The sequence below is a fragment of the Glycine soja genome, chromosome 14 (assembly GCF_004193775.1).
Source record: "Glycine soja cultivar W05 chromosome 14, ASM419377v2, whole genome shotgun sequence".
Classification (NCBI taxonomy): Eukaryota; Viridiplantae; Streptophyta; class Magnoliopsida; order Fabales; family Fabaceae; genus Glycine; species Glycine soja.
In genome coordinates, this window is record NC_041015.1 from 44,648,903 (window position 1) to 44,662,759 (window position 13,857).

Here is a 13,857-nt window from a genome sequence, read left to right on the forward strand (position 1 = left end):
AATGCGAAAAAAAAAGAGAGAGAAAAGAAAAAAAAAATTCCCATGGTTTCTGCTATTTAATTTATTACTATTAAACCAATCATTATTTAGGGACGCCACAAAGTACATGGACACGAAAGAACTCATCGAATACAATAATCGAGTTTGAGCCAAGGCTACGTCAACCAAGATGGAAGTCGACAAGCCCAACTTTAACTAGACTAGAGAGGAAGGACAAAGGGATTGACCGTCCCAAGAACCTCGTTACACCTATTACACCTCCCTCAGTGAAAAAAAATCTCACATCTTAGATCAAGCCTTGGCCACTGAAATTCTAGTCATGCAAAAAAGAGCCAACACTCCACCCAAGGCCAATTTCTCCAAACGATGTCGGTACTCAACCGAAAAGTGCAACATCTTGAAGGACAAGATGGAGGACATCAAGCTGGGACACCTGAAGGATTTTATCCACAAGGCTCAATCCTATCAACCTCACAATAACTATAGGCAAGACTATGACAAAGGAAGAGAGAGGGATTGTAGTCACCACTCTCAGACTGAGAAACAAAGAAGCCGAAGCTGGTCTAGAGAAAGGAGGAAAAATTTCTAGATCAATCGAGACGTGTCATTAATAACTTTGCATAATGATTCATTGGAGGAGGGGGCCTCAACCCGAAAAAGGCATCAATTCATAATGGATAAAGTATTATGCAACTAGCTGGGAAGAAATCTGGAAGTATATATGTATGACATGGTCGTCAAACTCGACGACTTGTCAGCGCACATCAAGGATCTAGAGGAAGTGTTCAAACAACTCCAAAAACACAGCATGAGGCTAAACCCCGAGAAATGTGTATTTAGAGTATATAAGGACGAAAGTTCTTAGGCTTTATGTTGACACAGAGGAATACATGCAAACCCTGATAAATGTGAATCCATTATGGAAATGAGGAGTCATAGGAACGAGGAAGAAGCATAAAGATAGTCTGATAGAATAGTCTCCTTATCTAGATTCTTGCCAAGGATTGCTGAGAGGGTCAAACTAATCATGAATCTTTTTAAAAAGACAAAAAACATAGAATGGAACAATGAGTGTTAAGAAACCTTTCAGCAGTTAAAGGTTTCACTTGCAACCTATCCAGTGCTTTCAAAACTTGGCACTAGCAAAAGACTTATAGTATACCTCTCAATCTCCTTCAAAGCCATAAGTGTAGTCCACGTCCAAGAGGAAAATGGTGAATTAAGACCAATATATTTTGTCACCCGAGTGTTACAAGATCCAGAAACTCGTTATCAAGTAATGGAGAAAGTGGCTTTAGCATTAGTTAATGTTGCTCGACATCTCAGACAATATTTCCAAAGCCACGGGATTACCGTTCGGTCCGATTGCCCCATAGCTAAAGTGCTATGAAAGCTTTAGTTAGCTGGGATGATGATGGCCTGTTTCATTAAGTTATCAGAATAAGAGATCCATTATGAACTGAAAGGCACCATTCAGGCCCAAATCTTAGTAGACTTCGTAAATGAATTTCACCCACCACAACCTTAGTAGACTTAGCATGGAAGTGGAGCGAAGATCACCTTGGAAGTGCCAAATAATGTAGCTTTGCCCATAATCACTATGTTTTAGATTTAAAGCCACTAGCAACCGGGCTAAATATGAAGCATTGTTAGCATGCCTAAGACTAGCTAGAGAAGTAGGAGCCCGAAGATTCAAAAGTCGAAGTGATTCCTAGATTGCATAAAAAAAATTAACAAGGTTTTACAGATAAAGGACCCTTAATTGTTGAAGTATTATTACACATTCCAAAAACTCAAAAAGAAATTTGATGAAGTCCAAGTGATGAACAATTGTCTAGACATCAATGACAAGGCCAATGAGTTGGAAAGATTGGAAACCTCACCTACACCTAGGTAGTTGAAAACTTTCATACTACACACTCTCCTTGTTCCCAGTGTGTCGTCCAAGGAGTGCTTGCAAATCGAAGTAGAAGAGCCTGAAAGTTGGAAAAATGAAATCACTGAATACCTGCTCAAAGGCATGCTTTCGACAGACAGGGAAAAAGGTAAGAATGTTATGGACTCAAGTCTCAAGGTATGTCATGATAGCCAATGATCTATATCGGCGAGGTTTGTAACACCCTGAAATTTCCTTGTCAAATTATTTTTCTACACGTGTAAAATTGCACTGTTAAAGACTAGACAATGGAAATTTTGCATTGTGTAATTTAATTATATGCCTGGGTGATTTAATTTATTCTCTGTATGATATTAATTGTATGAATTCAGTGTTATTTATATTTATTTTTAATGTAAATAATTTATTTTAGTTAGTTGGCATGAATTTAGAAACTGTTTGAACAAAAATTCCATTTGTAATGAAATTGCATGATGCACTAAGTCACAGTGTAATTTAATTATGTGTGAGAGTGTTCTTTATGTGAGGTTCACTATGGGTACACATATTCCCAATGATATTAGCACAATAACCTAGGTGATTAAGATAAGATTTACTAATTTTCATAAAAAGCGAAAATACTCATTTTTGACAAATCCTATCCCTTCCATTTTTGGTAGTTTTGCCAACAAAACTACCTAATTGAAGCATGGCTGGTCTTGTTGTAATACGGTATGATTTATAGTCAATTTTATGTCAGATAGTCATTCCAAATTGCACTAAACAAAGAGATAAGATTTCCACATCCAATTTTCTTTTGGTCCAAAGCCATAGTCTTATCTTAGGATTGTTTTTAAAAGCCAAAATTTGGTCATTCTCTCCCATTTTGCATGAGACATATTGAGAGGAAAGAAGGCTCATTTTGCTTCTTCTTCCAAGAGTCTACATGTGTTCTTGAGCTTGGTAAGCTATTTCATCCTTCTTGTCTTACCCTTGTTCTTTCTTTTTCATATTTCGTTCTTGCTCATGCATTGAGTTGCCTTTGAAGCATTGAAACTTGAGTCACAAAGAGTTTTCATCTTGGACTGAGCTTGGACATTTCATGAGTTCATCAAGAGGTAAGGGGGTCTCTCCAACTCTTGAACCCTGTGCTTGTTGTTAAACTTCCTTGAACCTGTTGTTGTTTTGAAATTTTTGAGCTTGATGTCATGTGCTGAATCTGTATGCTAAGCTATTTTACTTCAGTTTTTTATGCCAAAATGAGTTATTTTCATGTTAAAACATTGAATTGGCCTTAAATTTCACTTAAACCAGAGTTTCCTAACAAAAGTTACAAATAAAACAAGTTTAAGGACCTTTAGTAAAATGAAAAATTTGTCACAAATTTGGACTAAGAGTTACAATAGTATGAACTGATTTTATTAAAGTTTTGACCTCAAAAATGATTTTTTAGGTTTGAAAACGTAGGGTAACATATAAGATTTGCAAAAATCCAACTTTTAGAGCACCAAGAGCGTTAAAAATAAGTTAGGAGCAAAACTTTGAAAAACCAAGTGACAAAACTTCAGAATTCGTGCCTCAGTATAAATTATCTTAGAATTATTTATTTCTTAGAAATTTTGATTTATTTTCTATTATATTATTGAGATAACTGCAAGATCTGATGACTGATGCATGTTCTGAAATTGTGATGATTCTCTGCTAATAAAATTACTAAAATGTGTGCATGTATTTTATTATTATGATTATTGAGTGATAAGACCAACAGAGTATGAAGTCCAGCGATTATATATGTGACATGCGAATTTATTTTCTAAGATATATATGTCTGCATATTTTCATTTTTATCTGTACGTGTTGCAGTTTGGGTCCAAGGGTGTTCGACACTCGATAAATTGTTTGTTATGTTTACTTAGATGGCTATATGTACAATCATTATGTTGTCCAATTGTTTGTGTGTGACATGTGGTTCTACTGCTTAAGAGACCACGATTGGTTCCTGAAGAGTAGTACGTAGGCCTGACCCTCGTCCTTCTTTCATGTTTACTTGTTTGTACACATTTGTTGATGCATGTGGTATGAGGATTGTGCTCACGATGCGGTGACAAGATTTTAGAGGTTTGGACAAAGAGTAAAGAACCAGTGGTTCTATTTCCTTTTGTGAGGAGGTGAGGTTGCATTGAGGAAGTGGATGATGGATAGAGATACACTTGGGTGTAGTGCGTGGAGAGGTTTGAAGAACCTAGGGGAATTAGCGAATGATGACTACTCGACATTTGGTGCACTTATTTGGTGCAGGTAACTCACAGGCCTCACTTTGCTACTACTAACGGGCTCTGAGACTATGTTTTATGAGTTAGAAGATGAGGGGTCACTGTACGATGTATCTGTATCTAGCAATCACTCACTCTCGACTGTCATCCACATGATTTTTGTAAGACCATCAAGGCCTGGGAGGATTGGTGGCAGTGATTGCACTATATTGTGAATTAAGTGTGGTAGTTACGTTCTTAGGATGTGAGAGTATTGTTTGTTTAGATAACCATACGCAGTGGTTACATAGATTGTATGTTTTAATTTTGTTCTACTATTACTTGTTGTTTGTCGCATTCAAGGAGCGGAGGACTCAAACCATAAAACCAACAACTTTAAGGTACTGACAATGCCGAGTACACCAAGGCGTCTGCGGGCTCAATGTAGCTTGCAAAGAGAGCAGATATGGCCTTGCACCGTATTGTGGACATCATGTTACACCTGCCATACACGAGTCTACGTAGTTCCAGCTGATAGACCAAATACAACGTGCATCGAGTACACCCAGCGGAGGTTATAGTGGACTGAGGTGACCATTCTGACATGTAGTCCGAGGAGTACCAAGAACTACTAAGGCAGTTGGAACTAACATATGAGGATGAGAGTAAAAGTTCCTTTCGAGGACACGTCTTAGTTAGTTTTGTACTTTTAGTGTGATAAGTGGTCTACTCTGGTCCTAGTTTTCTTTACTATTTTGATGTATTTTGAGATATATTTTCTCCATGGACATGTATTTTGTTGTAGCAAGGATGTAAAATGTATTTTTTTATTAACACACTATTATGGGTAGTATCTGTTTATTTCTTTTTTACGCTACAAGTTTTATTTTATTTACGTATGGAAACTAAATTACTCTACACCTGCAGTTATTTTAATTCGATGCAACTATTTAGCATTTTCTTACTATAATGTTTTGTTTTAACATGTTTTTATTATTTATAAGTAATAGTAAAAAAAAGGTGACGTATATTTGACAATATTTATTATTTAAATTATTTTAAAGCTATATTTTAGAAGAAGAAAAATTGAGGTGTTACAAGGTTTCTCCTCATCATGGCTCAAATGTCTTAACAAGGACCAAGTCGACTATGTCATCAAAGAACTTCATGAAGGCATTTGGGGCATGCACTTGAGGGGAAGGACAATGGCATCACGTGTGATAAGAGTCGAATGCTATTGGCCAACCGTGAGAACAAAATACTTAGATTTTGTTAAGAAAAGCCTTAAATGTCAGAAGCATGGAAACCTGGTCCATTAGCCCACCAAAGAATTGCATCCCATCACTTCTCTGTGACCATTCGCCATTTTGGAAATGGATGTCTTAGGACCCTTCCCTAGGGTCTCGGGGCAAAGAAAGTTTCTACTGGTAGCCATTGATTACTTCACCAAGTGGGTAAAGGTCGAACCCCTCACAACAATTAATGTAAAGAATTTGCAAAAGTTCATTTGGAAGAATATCATCACTCGCTTCGGCACCCCATGTGTTGTTGTAACCGATAATTGTTTACAATTCCCAGATTGAAATATGAACGAGTTTATTGCAAGCCTCGACATCAAGCACGAGTGACGCTCGTAGAACACCCTTAAACAAACGACCAAGTAATTCTGGTGGAACTAAAGAAATGGCTACACAATGCCATTGGAAAGATGGGCTGAGGAGCTCCTTGAAATCTTATGGGCACATTGGTTTACTCTCGGATTTCCAACCCAAGAGACACCTTTTTGGCCGGTATACGGGATGGATGTTATGGTCCCGGTATAAGTGGGAGAAATATCACTAAGAAGATAGAACTTCGTACAGGCCGAAAACAACAAAGCATTGCAGGTAAATTTAGATCTCATAGAACAAGTATAAGAGGATGTCGTCATCACGACAAAAGCTTGCCAACAGCACATGGCTCAATGTTTTAACTCAAAGTTGACACTTAGGCAGTTCAAGAAAAGAGATATTGTCTAAAGAGCCTGAGGTGAAGCCTAGAAAGACTCATCAGAAGGAAAATTGGTTAATAACTGGGAAGGACCTTTGAGGGTTCGCCATAGCCTATAGTACAAAGTCTACAAGCTAAAAGAACTGTCTAGGAAATCCATTCCTCAAATATGGAATTCTACTCATTTGAAGTTTTATTTCAGTTAAGCTTTGTAATGGATGGCGTACTCTTTTTCCTACCTCGGCTTTTTATCCTTATAAAAATATGAAAGGGTTTTTGCTGAAGAGGTTTTAATGAGACACCATGTTTCATATCACTATCAATGAAAACATCTTTCCATCATATTTGAATATTGTGATTCTCAAGGACGAATTAACAATTCCCTCCCAAATACCCTCTTCAGCTAAAAATAAACTTATGAACATATTTGGTTAAACATGAATTGATTGTTGTAAACCTTTTATGAACACCTTATTTGATCATTGGTTCATCGTTAACAAAACTACTAGGGCAATAAGACAATCATTAAAAACACAACAAATGTAAAATTTCATTTATATATGGAACAGTTGAAGCCAAACATTACAAAGAAAAATGACATAAAAAAGCATAAAATGGCAAGAAATACTAAAAATGACACTATCGGTTATGAAACTCACAAAAAAGCATAAAAGACACAAGTTTAGGGGTCATTATTCCCCTATTTGTCCCATTAGGCCTCATCCTCCTCCCTTGGATTGGTCATTTGGGTTTATCGGGAGGAAGGGTAGTCAGTTGCCCACCATCCGGTGCCCCATTTTTTCCAAAATGACATCAATTTGTTGGATCGAGTGGCCTCAGAATAATTAAGAAGGGGGGGGGGTTGAATTAATTATTCCTAAACCTTTACTAATTAAAAATTACTCTTTTAAGGCTCTTACTAAATTGTTAAGAGAATGTGGAGTAGAAGAGAAACTTAACAGAAAGTAAAAGCGGAAATTAAATGCACAGCGCAAAGTAAAAGAGTAGGGAAGATGGAAACAAACACACAAGAGTTTTTATACTAGTTCGACAACAACCCGTGCCTACATCCAGTCCCCAAGCGACCTACGGTCCTTGAGATTTCTTTCAACCTTGTAAAAATCCTTTTACAAGCAAAGATCCACAAGGGATGTACCCTCCCTTGTTCTCTTTGAACCTAGTGGATGTACCCTCCACTGGAACTGATCCACAAGAGATGTACCCTCTCTTGTTCTCAGTCAAACCCAAGTATATGTACCCTCTACTTGTACCACAAAGGATGTACCATCCAATGTGTTAAGACAAAGATCTCAGGCGGTTAAACCTTTGATACTTTGTGAATGGGGATACAAAAGAATTCTCAGGCGGTTAGTCCTTTGAACACTTTTGTATAAGGGAATGGGAAGAATCAAAAGAATTCTCAGACTGTGTCATTTTGAATTCTTTGACCAGGGAGAAGGGAGACACAAAAGAATTCAGGTGGTTAGTCCTTTGTTTTTTTGGAAAAGGGAGAAGAGAGACACAAAAAGAATTCAGGCGGTTAGTCCTTGGCGAATTCTTTTTGGCAAAGGGAGAAGAGAATGAAAAGATGAATAACACAAGTTTCCAAGGTTTGGAAAACCAGAAAACTGCAGAAAGCTTTTGATACAAAGAAGAAGAAGAAGTTCAAAGAGATTCAAGGCTTGTAAAAGATTGATTGAATAAGTGTTCAAGATATTGAAAGAATGAATTGATTAGAAAATGCAAAATAAAGCCTTGCTTTTATAGACTCTTCATGTCTGGTCAAGAAGACCATTTAGAAGAGTTATAACTTTTTAGAAAAACTTAAAACCAATTTGAAAAATTCAAAAACCTTTTGAAGAGTTACATCTTTTGATTTTTTCAGAAACAATCACTGGTAATCGATTACCAAATCAGTATAATCGATTACACAAAGCTTTTATGTAAAATGATGTGACTCTTCACATTTGAATTTCAACGTTCAAAGGCACTGGTAATCGATTACCAAAACATTGTAATCGATTACAGCTTTTTGAAATCAATTGGAACGTTGTAAATTCAATTTGAAAACTTTTTCAAAACAATTTTGCTACTGGTAATCGATTACAACAATCTGGTAATCGATTACCAGAGAGTAAAAACTCTTTGGTAAACATTTTTTGAGAAAAATCATGTGCTATTCAATTTTTGAGAAAAACTTTTCATACTTATCTTGATTAAGCCTTTTCTTGATTCTTGAATCTTGAGTCTTGAATCTTGATCTTGATTCTTGAGATCTTGAACCTTGAATCTTGATTCTTGAGATCTTGAACCTTGAATCTTTATTCTTGACTCTAAACTTTCTTCTTGAGTCTTGAATTTTTCTTGATTTACTTGAGTTGTTCTTTGATTGATCTTTGAGCTTTTTGTCACCACCTTTGTCATCATCTTTTGTTTTCATCATTGTTATGATCAAAACACCTTTGAATCACCTTTGATTCACCATGAAGCTTTGCTTCTACAATCTCCCCCTTTTTGATGATGACAACTTTTGAAATCAAGAAACACACACACTTTTTCCTAGTCGATCACTCACATAAATTCTCCCCCTTTGTTTTCGAATTTGTGCATATCTTAAAATTAAATTGATTACTCATGTGAGTTCTTGATTTTAATCCCATTTCTCTCCCCCTTTGGCATCAACAAAAAGCCAAAGTGCGTAACAAATTTGAAATATAACTTAAATATTCATATAACATTCATGGAAAAATGTCAACCAAATCATGAAGCAAGAACCATGAAGCAACAATCATAAATAGATTAACTATAAAATCCATATAGTCAAATAACATACTTAATATTTGTGCAAACATACCATGCAAATAAGGAAATAGTAAATTGTTCAAATATCATAATAATAGAGATTTATTTTGATAAGTCACTAACATCTATTAGTCCTAATTCTCTTCTAATGTTGTAGAAGGTATCTTTACTCAGTGGTTTTGTAAAGATGTCTGCAAGTTGATTTTTAGTATCTACAAATTCTAACACAACATCACCTTTTAGAACATGGTCTCTAATAAAATGATGCATTATTTCTATATGCTTGGTTCTAGAGTGAAGAACTGGATTTTTAGATATGTTTATGGGACTTGTGTTGTCACATTTTATGGGAATGTGATCTAATACTATTCCATAGTCAGATAGCTGTTGCTTCATCCACAAAATCTGTGCACAACAACTACCAGCAGAAATATATTTTGCTTCTGCTATGGATAATGCTACACTATTTTGGTTCTTGCTATTCCAAGAAACAAGTGCAGATCCTATGAATTGACATGTACCACTAGTACTTTTCCTATCTATTTTTGATCCAGCAAAATCTGAATTTGAGTATCCTACTAGGTTGCATAAAGAATTCTTAGGGTACCATAATCCTAAACTAACTGTTCCTAATAGATATCTTATGATTCTTTTTACTGCCATTAAATGTGAAAACTTTGGATCTGATTGGAATCTGGCACACATGCATACACTAAACATAATATCTGGTCTACTTGTAGATAAGTAAAGTAGAGATCCAATCATACCTCTGTATTGCTTTGGATCAACAGGTTGACCGGATTCATCTTTGTCAAGATAACAACTTGTATTCATAGGAGTAGCCAAGTGTTTTGAGTTTTCCATTCCAAATCTCTTAATGAGTTCTTTGCAATACTTTGCTTGATTGACAAAGATCCCATCATTTGTTTGTTTGATTTGTAATCTAAGAAAGTAATTTAACTCACCCATCATGGACATCTCAAACTCACTTTGCATATCAATAGAAAACTCCTTGCACAAAGATTCATTAGTAGATCCAAAAATTATATCATCAACATAAATTTGTACCAACAAGATATCATTATCCTTCTTTTTTATAAATAAGGTGGTATCTACTTTCTTTCCCTCTAGTAAAATTCTTTTCTAATAGGAATTTACTTAATCTTTCATACCAAGCCCTAGGTGCTTGTTTTAGGCCATAAAGTGCCTTCTTTAATCTATAGACATGGTCTAGTTTTTGTGAATCTTCAAACCCAGGAGGTTGTTCCACATATGCCTCCTCCTGAATTAGACCATTTAAGAAAGCACTTTTGACATCCATTTGATATAGTTTAAAATTCATAATAGATGCATATGCTAATAACATCCTAATGGCTTCTAATCTAGCTACAGGTGCAAAAGTTTCTTCATAGTCTATACCTTCTTCTTGGTTATATCCTTTTGCTACAAGTCTAGCTTTATTCCTGATTACTATACCATTTTCATCCAATTTATTTCTAAATACCCATTTAGTTCCTATGATTGGATAATCTGAAGGTTTTTCTACTAATTCCCATACATCATTTCTTTCAAATTGATTTAATTCTTCTTGCATAGCTACTATCCAATGGTCATCTATAATAACTTCTTTAAAGTTTTTAGGTTCTATTAATGAAACAAATGCTATATTATTGCATAAATCTTTAAGAGAGTGTCTAGTTGTTACCCCTTTTGAGATATCACCGATGATGTTGTCAAGAGGATGATTTCTTGAAGTTTTCCATTCTTTAGGAAGATTATCATTTTCTTGTGATGTGTCATCTTGATCATCCTTGTCTTCATCATCTCTCTTTCTTTTCAGATTTATTTCTTCATTTTGAGTATCTTCCAAAGTATCTGCAATATCATCAACAAACTCCTTTCTTGGGAAGGAAATATTAGTTTCATCAAAAGTAACATGTATAGATTCCTCAATTGTCATGGTTCTTTTGTTGTATATTCTAAATGCTTTACTATGTAAGGAATACCCAAGGAAGATACCATCATCTGCCTTGGCATCAAACTTTCCTAGACTTTCTTTACCATTGTTTAGAACAAAACATTTACATCCAAAAACATGTAAATGTGCAATGTTTGGTTTTCTATTGTTGAAAAGTTCATATGGGGTTTTCTTAAGAATAGGTCTAATTAAGGCTCTGTTCATAATATAACATGCAGTGTTAACCGCTTCTGCCCAAAAGTATTTTGGAAGAGGTGTGTCATTTAAAAGAGTTCTAGCAATTTCTTCTAGGGCTCTATATTTTCTTTCTACTACTCCATTTTGTTGGGGTGTCCTAGGTGCAGAAAAATTGTGTTCTATGCCATACTCATCACAAAACAATTCAAAATCATTGTTTTCAAATTCACCTCCATGATCACTGTCATACCCTAATTTCGTCCGGGGACCATCCGTTGTTGGGATGCGACCCTCGTTTGACCACTTCGAGGTATTTGGCACCCATTGTTAGGCACTTTGTGAAGTTACAAGACACGTCAGAAGCCAAAAGAAAAGCGTTGTAGCACAATCCGTGAAGTTCCGTGGCATGCCGGAAATTAAAAGGAAGTGTTAGTGCACAATCTGTAAAGTTCCGTAACGTTCCGGAAGGCAAAAAAGGGATGATTACGTAATCCGTAAAGTTCCACAACATTACGGAAAGAAAACAAGTATCGCTATGAAATTCATAAGTTTCCGTAACTTTACGGAAAAAGAATCACCAAAAAAGGGCAGGGGGGTGTATTTAGTAAAAATGGGGGTTTAAATAGCAACCAGGCCCACTTGGGCCTTCCGGGATGTTCCTCTAGAAGGCGGTTGCTCCTGGAGGAAGCAACCTAGCTCGCCTGGGCGAGCTGGGTGGCAAGCATCTTCTTCCTTTTCCTATAAATAGGGGAAGGAGGGAAGAACAAAAATGTTCAGCCCTTCTGGTACTTCGTAATCACTTAAAATTAGTGTGGAAAATTGTTTCCGTGAAGAAAATCCAAGCTGAGGCGCTTCCGTAACGTTTCCGTGGGTGATTTCGCGAAGATTTTCAACCGTTCTTCGTCGTTCGTTCTTCGTCGTTCTTCAGTCTTCAACCGGTAAGTTCCCAAAATCAAACTTTTCAATTTATTCTATGTACCCTTGGTGGTCCCCATTTGTTTCGCGTACTTTTATTCTCGTTTCATTTACTTTCCGTACCCCCTTTTGACGTGCTTCAGTCATTTTCTCGCCTAATCAAAAAATAAAATAAATTTCCACCGATCATTTGATTTGTAATATCCGTTAATTTCTGTTAAAATGAAATCCGAACGTTCGGTCATGCCGTAACCACGTTGGAAACCAAAAAGAGGTAAAAAAATAATATAATAATAAAAAAATATCTTTTAGTAAAATAAACCAAAAAAATCAATCGGACGTTTCTCTTTGGGATTTCTCTTTCTTACTTGAATTGACTAATAAATAAAGTGAAACTAAGGCTAAAATCAACTCGCAAAGTGAAGCTCGTCCGCAAAAAATCACTAAAAAGGATTTTAAGGTTCAATACCTCAGTTTTTCTCACCAAGTAAAAATGGATCATTTTAAGGTCCAACGCCTTAAAAGGACCACCTCCCAAGTAAAAAGAATCGCTTGATTCACCCTTTTGAAAGAACTTCGTAGGTCTGATTTCCTCTTTGATGGAGGATACGTAGGAGCAAGAGCCCCGCTTTTGTCGACCTCAAAAATAAAAAAGAAATAAAACTTTAGATACGCAATTTCACACAATTCTAATTTAAGGCTGTTGTCCTTTGGGACAAACGTGAGAGGTGCTAATACCTTCCTCAAACGTAAATACAACTCCCGAATCTAGAATATTCTTCATGACCGGTTTCCTTCGGTTTTTCCGACGTTTTCCCCAAATAAACGTTGGTGGCGACTCCGCGCATTTTCCTCCTTTGGAAGACGCACCCGTGAGCCTCGCCTCGCTCGCCCGCAAAAGGGTAGGTTGCGACAGTTGACGACTCCACTGGGGACCATTTTTAGAGAGTTAGGCCAATTAATCTTGTGCAATGTTCTATCATGACTTTCTCCTTTACTTGTTTCCCTTTATTTTTCTTATGTTCTTGTATATATAACACTTTGATGCTTTTAGTGCGTTTTAAAATGTATGCATGAGGTAAATATTTATTCATTTGATACACACAAACACCAACACTATTTGCACACACGATGAGTTGAAAAAGGGCCCTATACCCGGGCTCGTGGGAACATAAGGAGTGGAGGTGAATCTATGATCATGCTAGGTCTCCGACTTGCTTGATTACAGTGAACCTTCATCTAGAGTTTTTCTCTTTTATAACATATTGTTGCTAGTAGTCCCTACTGCTGCAATATGTTCTTCGAAGAGGATGATACCTCTAGAGACCATCAAGAGAGATATGACCACCTTGGGGATTATCACTAAAAACCTTTTTAGCTCTCTCCCATATAGGTCCCTTTTAATAGGGGCACGAAGCGGACACGCTGCGTGCCATTTTTTCACACTGCCATGCATAAGTGTCATGCCCCATTTTGCTTATATTTTGTGAATATTGTCATACTGTGTACGTTCCCGTGTTGCGCCTTTCGCATATGCATCACGCACGGATTCTGTTTTGGTCCCCTCTCTTTGTCAAACCAACGGAGGGTCCGTACCACCTTCTTAAATACATACGTCGGGCACTTTGCTACCCCAAGATGTTGTATCTAAGAAGGAGACAATTTCTCGGGCTCCCGTATTCATAAATCGCATTTGTGTTATATGCATTTCTTCATGCATTCATCCATTCCACCCATGATAGATGTCAGAGTTTTGATTCGCACTAGATTTTGTTTCACTTTAGTAAAACATGGGATCAAGTCAAAATCCTTCGCTTAAAAAGAGGTTCTATCAAGTCAAGGTCAAGAGCCTAGGAATCACCAGTTTA